General features: G+C 44.0%; 1 protein-coding gene across 1 annotated transcript in view; it reads left to right on the top strand.

Moving 5' to 3' along the window:
• The first annotated feature begins 1518 nt into the window (after positions 1-1518).
• SPECC1 (sperm antigen with calponin homology and coiled-coil domains 1) overlaps positions 1519-15021 on the top strand; it is a 242055-nt gene continuing 228552 nt past the window's right edge. The window contains exon 1 of the mRNA XM_069946097.1: positions 1519-1608. The gene's annotated coding sequence lies outside the window, so the exon portion shown is untranslated. The remainder of the gene's footprint in view (positions 1609-15021) is intronic.

Genomic DNA, 15021 nt, shown 5'->3' with positions numbered 1-15021 from the left:
CTCATATTTACATGCCCCCGAGTTCATTTCATATTGTTAGCCTTATTCACCACTCTAAACCCCATTCATACAGCCTCATTCACTTGATTTACACCCGCTCAGCCTCATTCCCCCACTAAGCCTGATTCATGCCTCCTCAGCCTCATATTAACCCCCCTAAGCCTGATTCATGTTCTCGACTTCATATTCACATCCCTGAGTCTGATTCATGTCCCATTAGCCTCATATTCAAGCTCATTTGAAATAAAGTTCCCACCCATCTGACTATTCAAAGGAGAAGTCCAGCGAAGCCTATTAAAGTATTGTATTGCCCCCCCAAAAGATATACAAATCAACAATATACACTCATTACAGGAAATGCTTATAAAGTGCTATTTTCCCGGCACTTACTACTGCATCAAGGCTTCACTTCCTGGATAACATGGTGATGTCACTTCCTGGATAACATGGTGATGTCACTTCCTGGATAACGTGGTGATGTCACTTCCTGGATAACATAGTGATGTCACTTCCTGGATAACATGGTGATGTCATGACCCGATTCCCAGTGCTGTGTGGGCTGTGGCTACTGGAGAGGATGATGGCAGAGGTATGCTCAGTGTCCCTCCAGTGCCCTGTGTCCCTCAGTATCCCTCTGCCATCATCCTCTCCAGCAGCCACAGCCCACACAGCTCTGGGGGTCGGGTCGTGACATCGCCATGTTATCCAGGAAGTGACATCACCATGTTATCCAGGAAGTGACATCACCATGTTATCCAGGAAGTGACATCACCATGTTATCCAGGAAGTGACATCACCATGTTATCCAGGAAGTGAAGCCTTGATGCAGTAGTAAATGCAGGGAAAAAAGCACTTTATAAGCATTTACTGTAATAAGTGTCCTTAAAGGACTTCTTTTTTAAGGAAACATGTAAATGTCCTGCAAGAAGTGGTGTATTCTCTCCAGTCTGACACAGTGCTCTCTGCTGCCACCTCTGTCCATGTCAGGAACTGTCCAGAGCAGTAGCAAATCCTCATAAAATACCTCTCCTGCTCTGGACAGTTCCTGAGATGGACAGAGGTGGCAGCAGAGAGCACTGTGTCAGGGCACCATTTCCTGCAGGGCATACAGCAGCTGATAAGTACTGAAAGACTGGAAATTTTTAAATAGAAGTAAATTACAAATCTATATAACTTTCTGAAACCAGTTAATTTGTAAGTAAAAGATTTTCACCGGAGTCCCCCTTTAATGTACTGCATTTAGTCAGTGCTCCACTATAACTCATAGACTGCAATAATTTTACTATTACAAACTTAACAAACTTTATTACAAACAAGACTTTAAATTGACACGAGGTCTGAGCTTGAGTAAACCTGCGGCTACAGAAGAGCTCTTCTTTTCTCCCTACATTAGCCTGTCTGTTGTGTACACCGCTGAGTGCCAGAGAGCTCGTGAAGCCAGCTTGCTTCCGTATGTGAATCATTGCTCAAGCAGCCTGCTTCTTACTGAACTGTGGTTTTCCTTTTATACGAAGAGCAGAAAACAGTGAATTACTCAGTCTGGTGTACACATGCTGACAGCGAGGAGAAGCGAGCAGTTCTCCTTACAATAACCTACAAGAAGTATTTGTGAGTATTTAGACCTCGTTTCTTTCATCCTGATCACTGGCTATAGATCTGTGCTCGGAACATTCCGTGTAACATAGAGGAGGATGGATAGTGGGTCCACATGGGCAGCGCTGCCGTCCCTGCTCACAGTAACTAAATATAGCAGCTACATGGTAATGAATAATAATCCCTGGTGCCTCACCAGATTTTGCTTTTGGAGATGCAGATGACATGTTTCTGTGCCAGATAGAAGGGCTTTCTGATGTTGCTTTTTCATATACAATATTACAAGTTTAGTGTTACACAATAGATCTTCCTAGTTCTGCATATATTTGACTACTGTTTTTTTTTTTTTACTTTTTTTTACTTTTCTTTTTTTTCTTTTTTTAAAGGGGTACTCCGGTGAAAATCTTTTTCTTTTAAATCAAATGGTTTCAGAAATCTAGATAGATTTGTAATTAAGGGTGGTATTCCACGGGCCGATTGGGCCCGATAAACAAAGCCGATCTGCTAGATCGGCGCTCGTTTACTGGGCCAATCCATGGCCCGATTATCGTTAAACAAGGGCTGGAGGGACATCGTTACCGATGTCCTTGTAGCCCTAGCTTAACTAGTATACATTACCTATGCATGGTGCTCCTCTTCTCCTGCTTCTCCCCGGGTCCCGTGCGCTCCTCCAACGTCAGGGGGGCCTGTCTCGGCTGACAGGCCACTTAGCCAATCAATGTCCGGGACCGCCGCGGCCAGTGATTGGCTGAGCGGCCTGAGCTGAGACAGGCCGCCCTGACGCTGGAGGAGCGTGTGGGACCCGGGGAGAAGCAGGAATAGAGGAGCCCTGCACCCTGCATAGGTAATGTATATCGTCAGTCGTCGGCCGCGCACCGCCATTCCACGTAGTGCCCGGCAAATATAGGTCCTAACCTAAATCAACGATCAGCCGATGACAACGATCATCGGCTGATCGCTGTCTCTATTCCACGGAGCGATAATTGGGCGAATCGGGCCAATTTGGCCAATTATCGCTCCCTGGAATAGGGCCCTTACTTCTATTTAAAAATCTAAAGTCTTCCAGTACTTATCAGCTGCAGGTAGTGGTGTATTCTTTCCAGTCTGACACTGTGCTCTCTGCGGCCACCTCTGTCTCTGTCAGGAACTGTCCAGAGCAGTAGCAAATCCCCATAGAAATTCTCTTCTGCTCTGGGCAGTTCCTGACATGGACAGGGTTGGCAGCAGAGAGCACTGTGTCAGACTGGAGAGAATACACCACTTCCTGCAGGACATACAGCAGCTGATAAGTACTTGAAGACTGGAGATTTTTAAATAGAAGTAAATTACAAATCTATATGACTTTCTGAACCCAGTTGACTTGAAAGAAAAAGATTTCTGTCGGAGTACCCCTTCAAGTCTTTTAGGTAGCTTAAGTTATTCTGAAATGAAGGCATATTTTACAGAAGTAAAACTACATTCATGCTACCGTCATGGCTTCTGTGCGTAGCGCACAGCGGTTTGCTTTGGAAGTTGTGCCTTTAAAAAGTTTCCTCATTGACTTTAACAGTCTCCATCGGGTTCTGGTGTTTTTAGCGACTAGAATATCTCTGCAGCTTATAATACTGGCCTCCAGAATGGGCAGCTTGCTATGCATCATGGCGTGTCTCCTCATCTGTACTCTGTTACATGGTACAACCGTGTAATTATATTACTGTACATTATAATTGTCTTTATAAGATGTTCACCAGATTCTATCTCAACTCACATAGTTAAAGTTGTAGGGCATGTGGAGTTTTTCCGGTCTCCCTCTCCTGATATGCTGCTATTTCCCTCTCATTGTTGACAGCTAGTTGCCTAGGTTACCGACCATCACTCCGCTCTAAATGCAGTGGTCTGGCTGGTGTGTGTGTGTGTATAGAAGAGATATATATATATATATATATATATATATATATATATATATATATATATATATATATTAAAATGTAGATTTACAGTACCATATACAGTACTTTAACTATATATGCACCAGCCAGACCACTGCTGTTAGAGCAGAGTACTGTTTTTGGCAACTTGAGTTGTCACAACATGAGGGAAGTAGGAGGAGGTCAGTTTGTTAAATGCATGTATTTATTTAGCTTGAGGAACCCTACAAGTATAACTATATAGTTGAGATGGGGATAACTGCTTAACCAGAGGTAGGGGCGTAGCTAACATGTCATGGACCCTTGTGTCAACTTGCCCTCCCCCTTGACCAAGTGACACCACTCCAAACCTGCATACCCCCCAACCCCCGTCTTACACTGCTGCCAGTGCATAATACCAAAATACTGTTACTGTATAAAATCCAAGTAAAGGCCAATATTCTCCCTTAGCTGTGACAATATAGAGGTAGCAGAAGCCCACAGAAGATAGCAGCGCCCTGCGGAGCGACGGTAGCAGATCGTTGCTATCTTAGTTGTTTTTCTTTCAACATGTTGAAAGACAATGACAGACAACGATCAGCCGACATTGTTCATGTCGACTGATCATTGTCTTCTATTGCACCAGACGCAGATTGCAAAAAAAAAAGTTAAAAAGGAAGACAATTAGCTCTCTGCTTCACTGCTCCTGCACTGATAACCCCTGACCTCTGCACAGCTCTGGAGAAGTCAGGGGTTATTAAAGCAGTGAAGCAGAGATGTCCTTTTCCTCTGCTTTTTAACCCTTTGTTGTGTTGCAGCATGTAAGTGAACACTGGGTTAACTTACAGCAGTACATAAGGGGTTAATCAGAAGGACACTGCACTGCTCTTATCTTCCCTGTGCATCCCTGGGCCCCCCTCCAGCATGGGCCCCATAGCAGCTGCCTGCCCTGGTAGCTACGCCACTGCCAGCCATATACAGATTCTGCATACTTTAGTGTCAAAGTTTTTATTAAGGAAGATTTAATGCATACAATAAACAGGATCAAGGCAAAATCGCCCCACGCAGGGGGGATAGAGTACATTGGATACCTCCTCCAGGTTTGGAAGAAGAAAACACAAGATCAGGGAAGAGGAAACATAAAACAAACAAATAAACGGATATACTGTATTAGCATACAAGGTCGTTCAAGTGCCTGCAGGGTTTAAACATGAAGGGTAATAGAGTCCCTTGGGGGGGGGGAGGGGGGAGTGGAGGGTTCAGCTCATGCATAGGTACACTAGACTGAGCATTGAAAGTAGGGATGGGGTGGTTGCGTAGTCTAGCCATGGTTGCCAGACTGCGGTGTATCAGTCGAGTGTGTCAGTACGGGTGGCTTCAATTTTTTCATAGAGCATGATTACATTCACCCTGTCAACAACTGCCTAGACTGACAGTGTGGGAGATCTCCATTTGGCCGCTATGTGGATTCTGGCAGCCATAAGGACGTGTATGTTGTTTGAAATTAGTGGAGGGAAATTTGTCACCTAGTAAGAGTGCTGATGGCCTGTTAGGGAGGGCTTTGTGAAGCAGGGAGGAGAGAATTACCAATATAGAGTCCCAAAAGCTAGAGACCACAGGGCAGGTCCACCAAGTATGCAGTGTATTGCCAGTATCTGAGCAGCCACGGAAACAGGTCGGTGGCACATGGGGATAGAATTTATGAAGGAGGCTGGGCACATAATGGACCCTATGTAGCACCTTAATCGAGGATTCCATAAGGGACACTTGCCGGCTTCCTTTAGTGATCTTTTCACAGCAATGATGCCATCGCTCTGGGGATAGTGTAAGAGCAAGGTCAGTTTCCCATTTGATCATGAAAGGTAATTTGGTCTGTGGGGGGGGAGGGGAGTTGAATGTGGAATAAAGATCGGAGATTATCCCCTTCCCAGTTGGGTCAGAACGGCAAATGTGTTCAAATGATGAGAAGGAGGTGCTAGTGTTGCCTTGCCACAGGAGGGATTCGAGAAAATGGTAAATTTGGCGTAGTCTAAACAGTTCTGAGGGCGGAACAAATCTCTCTAAAGGGACTAATATAGAGTGTTGCGTAAACTTCTTGAGGGTGGTCAGATGGTTTTCCGTCCACCACCAAAATTCTGAGGGGGAAAGGCCAGGGGGGGAACATAGGATTGGGAAGTATTTGTAGCATAAGGGAGGGGTTTAATTGCAATTTGTACTGGAAGCGGAGGGTTCTCCAGAGAATCAGTGAATGGTGCTTTAATGGGGACTTGGCTTTCAGTTCTCGTGGGAGAAGACCGGTGGACCATAGTAAGCCATTCAAGGAGTAGGGTTCCAACAAGGCTGATTCCAAGTGAACCCAGCGGGGTGCATTTTGTCATGCGGAGATCACGGAAAGTTGGGCAATACGAGCAGCCTTATAGTACCTGTCAAAATGAGGAACTGAGAGGCCTCCCAGTCTTTTGTGATAGTGCATAATAGATTTAGCTATTCTGGCTTTAGCATTGTTCCAAATAAATTTGAAAACTTGTGCTTGAAATCTATGGAGGTCATGGGCAATTATGGGTATTGGGAGGGCCCTGAATAGGTATAGCAACCGGGGGAGGGTTACCATTTTAATTGCATTTATCCTGCCGACCCATGATAGGGAGGGGGAGGACCACTGAGTCAACTCTTGGGCCAAACGACTAAATAAGGGGGTATAGTTCCATTTATAGACTGACGCCAGTGTTGCAGGGATATTTACTCCCAGGTGTGTGAGGTAATGCTCTCTAAATTGGAAAGGGATTGTATCTATAAGGTGGTGTCGCTCTGGAGGGGCAGTGTTGATAAGTAAGGCCTCAGATTTATCTACATTAACTCTAAGTCCAGATAATGTTTCAAAGGTGTGGAGGAGTGAGAGGAGATTTGGAACAGAGATGAGAGGGTTGTGGAGGGTGAGGAGAAGGTCGTCCGCAAAAAGGCTGCATTTGTAGGTTTGGTCTCGCATGATAGGTCCCTGAATGTCCGGGTGCATTCGTATGGCTTCAGCAATGGGTTCCATTGCTAGAGCAAATAGGGCTGGGGTAAGAGGGCATCCCTGCCTAGTACCTCTGGTGATAGGGATTTGGTTAGGAGAGCTAGAAGGGAGTTTTAGGAATGCTGCAGGTGAGTCGTATAAGAGCTGTAGTGCTTTAACAAAGGGGCCTGAAAAGCCTAGTTTTTGTAAAACTTGGAAGAGATATGGCCATGATAAGGAGTCAAAGGCTTTCTCTATATCGAGTGCCAAGAGAAATAGGGGGCGCTTGTTCAGGGATTCTGCATACTTTATAAGTTATTATAATGCAGTGACTCACAGAGGATGGGGGGGACAAGGAACAAGGTGCTTGGCATCAGTAGGCAGAGCCAGCCAAGCCACCATCCACCAGAGGATCATATGCTTAGGACTCTTTGGCCTGGTACTAAATGAAGGTATGGACTCTCCCTTACATGTAGTAGAAGGGTTGGTGGCGCATACTTGTACTGGCAGAAGAATTACTTCAATATTGGAATTTTTCTGGAAGAGAAAGAGACCAACTTTTCCGAGATCAATACCCAGTATACCCAAGTATACAACTAGAGCCCGGAGTCATAGTGTTATGTCTGAGTATATAAACCAATGAGCAGATATCTTGAGAGACTGAAAAACAACCTGTTAAGCTGTCTGATTCAGTTCCTGAATTAATTCAATCTGCTTTCGCGTCTGTTTATAGCTGCACGCTTCCCTATATAAATAAGCCTTTCCTGCACTTTTATCTTTGTGTACGTTATGCGGCATATTACCATATGAGAATCCCTCTAAGCAGGTTTTACATGTTATTGAAGTTTTGTGGAATAGTTATGTTACTTATGTGAGTCCCATCCCCTCTAAGAAACCTTGAAAACATTGTTCCTATAACAATTTAAATGCCAGTAAAATAGGTTCTTGAATTTTTTAGTAATTCCACTAATCTATGGATACACCATGAGTTAGAGTGCTGAGCTACAAGTACGACAAAGAAAGGAACTATGTGATGTAATCAGACAGAAAAGCTTTTGCACAACCCTTCACCATAAAATGTTTGCATTTTAAGGCTAGGTTTACACTATATATAAACAGCCGTTATTTTTACATTGTGTAAACCTAGCCTAAGAACATAAAACTGATTTAAAAAAAAATAAAAATCATGTATTGGTAAAGAGATATAGTGTAGTAAAACAAAAAGAAAAGAAATTGTGACCATAGACATCTGTGGCTACCAGAGATCAATGAACTTGCCCCCCCCAGTAATTTGGTATCCATTGTGTAGGCAATTCCTCCTAAGGCCCTAATACACAGAGCAATAATCGACCAAATCTGGATGTTTTTACTGATTGTCGCTCCGTGTAATAGAGAGGGCGATCAGCCGATAAAACGATTCCCCGATGTCCTCAGAGGTCTTCCCTGGCGTCTGCAGCACTGCCTTCTCTGCATTGACAGGCTGCCGGCCGCTGAGCCAATCACTGGCCGAGAGAGGCCACGGCCAGTGATTGGCTGAGCAGCCTGTCAGTACAGAGAAGGCAGTGCTGCAGACACCGGGGAAGGCATCCAAGGACATGGTAAGTTTAGTAAATACTTTATTATTTTGTACTGAATGCAAGGGCTGAATGAACATCGCTAACAATGTCCGTGCAGCCCTTGCTATTCGGTATTCTGCCCATCTAATTGCACAGTAAACAAGTGGCGATCTAGCAGATCAGCGCTCGTTTACAGTTTATGATCGGGCCGTATAATAGGACCCTAAGGCCCTATACACACGTCTGCAATTCTGTCCGCAATTGCAGACAGAAAATAGGATTAACTAGAAAATATACCCAGCGCTGCCCGAGTATAAAGTGTGAGTGTGTTAATTAGATTCGTTCAAATCTATGCCCTTGTTTTGTTTTGTTTTTTTTGTTTAAGGGGAAATCCCCAGGAGCCCTATATATCCTTTTATACGCTATATACCCTGAAAGTTCTGCACCGTTTATGTAAATTGTAGCTTATGCACATTAGAAATAAACTAAAAATTTTAAACATCCTAAATACCTTATAGCCGAACTGAGATGTCATGTGATCAGACTGTATACAGAGCCTGGTTATATACAACATTGGCAGTTTTATATACAGAGCCTGGTTATATAGAACCTTGTCAGTGTTATATACAGCCTGGTTATATGCAACATTGTCGGTGTAATATACAGCCTGGTTATATGCAACATTGGCAGTGTTATACAGTTTACAGCCTGGTTATGTACAACATTGGTAGTGTTATGCTGAGCCTGGTTATATACAACATTGACAGTGTTAGTGGAGGTCCTGTATACCTGTAGTATATAGTTGGTGGATGTCCTTTATACTTGTAGTGTATAGTTCTGGGGTCCTGTATACCTGTAGTGTAAAGTATGCCCCCCCTCCCCCGCTGACTGCAGACCATAAGTGTGTGTGTGTGTGTGTGTGCAGAAAACCTGCAGTTTATAATAATAAGTGCATACACGATCCTGCATCATCATAATCTGGCTCTCTTAGGGCCCTATTCCACCGGACTATTATCGTTTGCATAATCGTTAACGATCCCACACGACCGATATTGCGAAAAACCTGAAAACGTTCACTCATTTCCATGGAACAATAATCGTTACTTTATGATCGTAATTGCGATTGTTTTTTCTTCGCTATTTATTCGCTATTGCGTTCGTATCTATTGCGAACGACCGAACGATGTCTTATTCAATGTGAACAATTTGCGAACGTTTTGCGAACGAGCAACGATAAAAATAGGTCCAGGTCTTATAAAGCGATCAACAATTTCTCATTCGGTCGTTAATCGTTAACTGCATTTCAACTGAACGAATATCGTTTAGATTCGAACGATTTAACGATAATCTGAACGATAATCGTCCGGTGGAATAGGGCCCTTAGGCACTATCTTTCATCCTTGGTGAGGACAACACAGAAGAGGTTTTAAAGTTTCTAATACTGTAACCCCCCCCCCCCCCCCCCGCCCCTTGCAGGTAGCCCCTGTACTGTATACACTCCCCACCCCCCTTTGCAGGTACTCCTATACTGTAAACACTCCCTCCCTGCAGGTAGCTCTACTCTATACACCCCCTCACCCTTGTAGGTAGTCCCTATACTGTATACACTCAACCCCACCCCCCGCAGGTAGCTCCCATACTCTATACACTCCCCCCTCTTCTTGCAGGTTGCCCCCATACTGTATACACCCCCCACCCCTCCAGGTAGCCCCCATACTCTATACAACCCCCCCCCCCGGTAGACCCTATACTGCCGCTGTGAGTTTGTCAGCAGCCCACCCCGTTGACCCCCCCGCCGCCAGAGCGTATACATCATCTGGTCCCCGCTTTCTCTGGCTTCGGGGATACCCGGCATGTCCCGCTCGGCCAATCAGAGCGCTGCCCCACCGCAGCGCACTGATTGGCTGAGCAGAACATGAAGACAATGGGAGCCCTAAAGCAAGCCAGAACGGGGAACAGGTGATGTATACGCTTCGGCAGCCGGGGGGGTTAACGGGACGGGCTGCTACAAACTTGCAGCGGGATGTGCATCCTGCTGCAAGTTTGTCTGCCCATAGAGTGTACAGTGCAGGGATCCACAGCGGGTCTCCCTGCGAATTCGCAGTGAGAAATCCGCTGCAGATATGCCCAGTTGGGTAGAGATTTATCAACCATGGTGTAAAGTGAAACTGGCTCAGTTTCCCCTAGCAACCAATCAGATTCCACTTTTCATTTTCCAAAGAGTCTGTGAGAATGAAAGGTGGAATCTAATTGGTTTCTAGGGGCAACTGAGCCAATTCCACTATACACCATGTTTGATAAATCTCCCCCAGTGTTTTTGTACTATAATGGTGCGTTCACACCTACAGGATCTGCAGCTGATTTTCTACAGCAGATTTCATTTAAATAACTGAACACAGCATCAAATCTGCTGCAGATCCTGTAGGTGTGAACGCACCCTAACTGTATTTTGTTCTGTGGATCTGTTGTGAGGCAGCCGCCCTAGCAACCAATCAGATTCCAGCTCCCTGTGAAAATGAAAATAGTAATCCTTTTGGTTGCTAAGGTTTCCAACTGCCGTTTTGCTGTAGAGCTGCAGCACTAATTATATCACCTGTGTGTGCAGTGTGGAGATTCTCCCAGTCATCTCTATGGGGCCCTCTTCCCCCTCCCCCTCCCCTCCTGTTAATCTGGCGGGGACGGGACCTTCGCTCTAACCTTCCCGGGCACCAAATGTATCTGTGGGCCAAATTTGGGGTCAAACTGTTCAGGTGTTTGGAAGTCTAGACTTTCATTTTTATGATAAGATGGGGGAGATTTATCAAACATGGTGTAAAGTGAAAGTGTCTCAGTTGCCCCTAGCAACCAATCAGATTCCACCTTTTATTACTTAGACTCTTTGGAAAATGAAAGGTGGAATCTGATTGGTTGCTAGGAACTGAGCCAATTTCACTTTACACCATGTTTGATAAATCTCTCCCAATGTATTTTAATGGCCCCATTTACACATCCCTAGTTTTGTACAGGGCCGTGCGCATTCGGCATATGACTAGCGGTGGCTGCTGAAGTTGGATAAAGCCCTAAGGCTATGTGGAAAACATGGATATAGTCATTGGCTGTATCCATGTTTCCCAGACAACCTTAGGGCTTTATCCAACTTCAGCAGCCGCCACTAATCAAATGCCGAACGATCGGGTTTGAATGCTCGAGGTTTGCTCATCTCTAATTATAACGATCAGGCCCCTGCACTGAGGCAGGGGTCTGATCGTTTGAATGCGCTGTCAGTGTACTGACAAAGTGAAAACACACACACACACACACACACAAATAAATAAATAAGTTACATAAATAAATAAATAAATAAATATAAATAAATAAATATACACATCCCGCCCTTTATAAATGATCCCCTATGAATAAAATACACATATTTGGTATCGCCGCGTCTGTAATGACCCCATCTATTAACCGGTTACATTAATTATCCCGCTCGATTAACACATTAAAAAAAATAAAAAACTAACCAAAATTATATTCTTTTGTTAATCCCATCCCCTAAAAAATATAGAAAAACGTCACATGTACCCAAAAGTTGTACCACTTAAAACGTCAGCTTATGCCGCAAAAAAAAAAAGCCCTCACATAACTCCATTGGCGGAAAAATAAAAATATTGCTGCTCTTACAATAACTTACAAACAGTTTTTATAGTATAAATGCCATAAACTAAAACAAAAGCTATATAATATGGATATCACTGTAATCGTACAGACCTGACGGATAACGATAACATGTCATATATGACGTATAGTAAACAGAGTACAAAAAAAATTATGGAAAAAAAGCTGCTAAATTGTGTTTTTTATTCATACAACCTCATAGAAAATTAAATAAAAAATGATCAGGGTGTTGCATGTCCCCCAGAATGGTACAGATGGAAACGTCAACTAGTCTTACACAAATATTTTGGCACCGCAAGGCCTCTGCGACATAGTATAATGGCTATACAAAACCTGAAATTCACCAGGTCTCTGTCATGTCTGCGGCCTGTGGTTGAGTGAGGTGACGCACTACGACATACGGAGGATTTCTAGAAACATTAGAATAGATGGAATAAATATGGAGTTCCATTGCTCAGTTAGTATTTGCTTGGTAAGAGGAAAAAATTGATTAAGGGTGCCTTCACACTTAGCGGATCCGCAGCGGATCCTCACACTGCGGATTCGCAGCGAGATCCACTGCGGATCCGGTACCATTCACCCTAATGATAGCACATACCCATAGCACATTCATAGGGTGAATGGTACTGGATCCGCAGTGGATCTCGCTGCAAATGCGCAGCGTGAGGATCCGCTGCGGATTCGGTAAGTGTGAAGGCACCCTAAAATGGAATTTCTGCCAAAAAAATAAAAAAAATTTAAATTTTTCCTTCAACCTGCTTAAATCTCTACAAAACACCTAAAGGGTTAATAAACTTATAAAATGGTACTTTGAACACTTTGAGGGGTTCAGTTTATACAGTGTAGAGATTTAGGGGGGTAACTAACATACAGGCCCCACAAATCCACTTCAGAACTGAACTGGTCCCTAATAAAATTAGAATTTTGAAAAATCGCTGCAAAATTTCGAAGCCCTCTAAACTCCTAACAGGTAAAAGGACGTTCACCAAATGACGTCACCATAAAGTAGACATGTGGTAGATGTTGCAGTAATAATTAGTTTATGTGGCATGACTATGTTTCTTAGAACAAGAGAATTTTGAATATAAAGAAACATAAATTTTTCAAGTTTTTGAAATAACCGTGATAGTTAAAAGCATCTCAGAGTTATCACTACATAAAGAGAGGCCGGTCAGATTTGAAAAATAGGCCCCGGGGATTAGGGCCAAAACAGGCTGCGGAGGCAAGGGGTTAATAAAGTTCTATCTGTACAAATATACATGTTTTACACATGGGGTCCCAAATGTCAGACCGCACATATTTTTGGGGGATGGGAGTTGGGTTCACGCCCCACAGGCTGCATCAAAAGTGCAGCAAGAAAAATCTAAATGAATATATAACAGTTTGACATAAGAAAAGTCAGACTCCTATACTTTTTTTTTTTTCTTCTAGAGGCTGATGAAGTCAGTAGCAGAGATTGTTCCTGGGCGCTGGGGTGGGGAGGAACGCTCCATGTTAATTGGGGTGAGCTGTGCTCTGAAGAGGTCCCTGGGGCCAGAAGCTACGTACAATAATTCTACACAAGCATAAAGGAGCTTTGAAAGTTTTGAAAGGCGTTCAGTATTTGGTTTTAGGCTGTCGTGTGGCCTTATCCCCTTTTTAAGCCCTGTTACTGTTAGTCACAATGCTGTCTGTGTCACCACTTATTATGCTTTGTGTCATATTGCACATCAGCTGAAAATGTTCTAGAATACTTATTTCTTTCATTTTATGCAAATACTTTGTGCCGAGACGTTTTTTGCTTTACATCAGAATAAGTGATTAGAAGGGGCTTGGAAGACATGAAGCCGAGCAGTTATCTCATTTAGGGAAGTGAGTATAGGAAGGCGTTATTAGCAGCCAGTTATGTATCAGCTTTAGAATATGTTCACACAATGTACTTTTTTTTCAATGAAAACAGCGGCCGTTCTTTTCAGCCTGGGCAGCATTGCATTAAAATCAATGCAATGCCGCCTGTTCCATGCACATGCTGCACTGACAAAGGCCGTTGTTTGATGCAGCCGTGCAAAAAAATTATCATGTCCATTCCAGGAACAGCAGCTGTTATTAATCTTTCATGCACAGGTGGTCTGCAGTGGAGAGATGACCCACCTGGACTGTCGGTACCGCCACCCACAGAAAGGGGAAAATGACCCAAGGACGGTGTAGCCTGTGTATGTAGGCGCTGGTGGAATTATCACTGAGTCCCAGTAGAATAAATAAACTGATCTTTATTGACAAATCTCTTGTAGTGCAGCATAACGAGTGAATGGGTGAGGTAGAATAGTACTAATGGTTTAGTTGCGTGAAGTAGAGAGTTCAGAAGAGTGCAGAGGAGTTTGTCGGGAGAGCCCTAACCCAGTTAAATAATGTGCTCTGCGGGAACTTGGAAGAAGAGATACTTGCAGATACTTGAGAAGAAGAAGAATACTTAAGTACGTAGGCCTTGACTATAGCTGCTTTGCTCAATCCGGATCACTTCCTGTCTAGGATACCGCCCTGCACTGTGTAGAGATGTTCACGGCGTGGGTTGGGGTGTTCTCTGACTTGTCCTCCTTTAAATGTTTAGTCTGCATCTTGTATATAAGTGTAGCTTTAGTAAAGAAAGTCTCTGTGTTGTCAATACGTATGTCCACTACAGCTGGTCAGTCCTGGCTAAGTTCAGCAGGGATGCCTGATCTGTGTGTCCTACTCCTCAGAGAATCCCTTATTGCTACACTTCCTCTCCCCCATGTGACTACTTCCTACAGGGTGTGAGTCACAGCCTCTGTGAGTGGTGAAGAGAGTGTGGAGAAGAAAAGGGAATAGAGATAGGTAGGGAGGAAAGAGTCTTTCTCATTGGTGCACAGAATCACTAAACATAACAATAAACCTTGAATGACTACAGCTGTGCAATATACAAAATAGTACATTGTGGTGGTTGCTCGACCGTTCACTTGCTAGATGGTACTGTGTGACACCACTACTGTGGTGGTTGGTTGGTTGAGTATAGCTCAGCCAGATGGTAGGTTGTCGTGACACCAGTGCTGCTCCAGCACACAGGTATGTGGCACACCTGCTTTTAGTTTTTTGTGGCTGGCTATACCCTTTCCCCAATGGTCGGTGACCTGCCGGGTTGTGATGGGTCCCTCGGGCGCTTATCACAGTGGTCCTGAGTGGAGTTATGACCCACCTGGACTGTCGTTACCGCCACCCACAGAAAAGGGGAGATGACCAGGACGGTGTAACTGCTGTGTAGGTGCTGGTGCAATAACCACTGAATCCAGATAGAATAAATAAACTCTACTTTACTGAAGGAATACTTTAGCATACAAGC

Source organism: Dendropsophus ebraccatus, chromosome 11, assembly GCF_027789765.1.
Source record: "Dendropsophus ebraccatus isolate aDenEbr1 chromosome 11, aDenEbr1.pat, whole genome shotgun sequence".
Classification (NCBI taxonomy): domain Eukaryota; kingdom Metazoa; phylum Chordata; class Amphibia; order Anura; family Hylidae; genus Dendropsophus; species Dendropsophus ebraccatus.
Note: the sequence above shows the minus strand (reverse complement) of the source record. Positions and strands in the feature narration are given on the sequence as shown.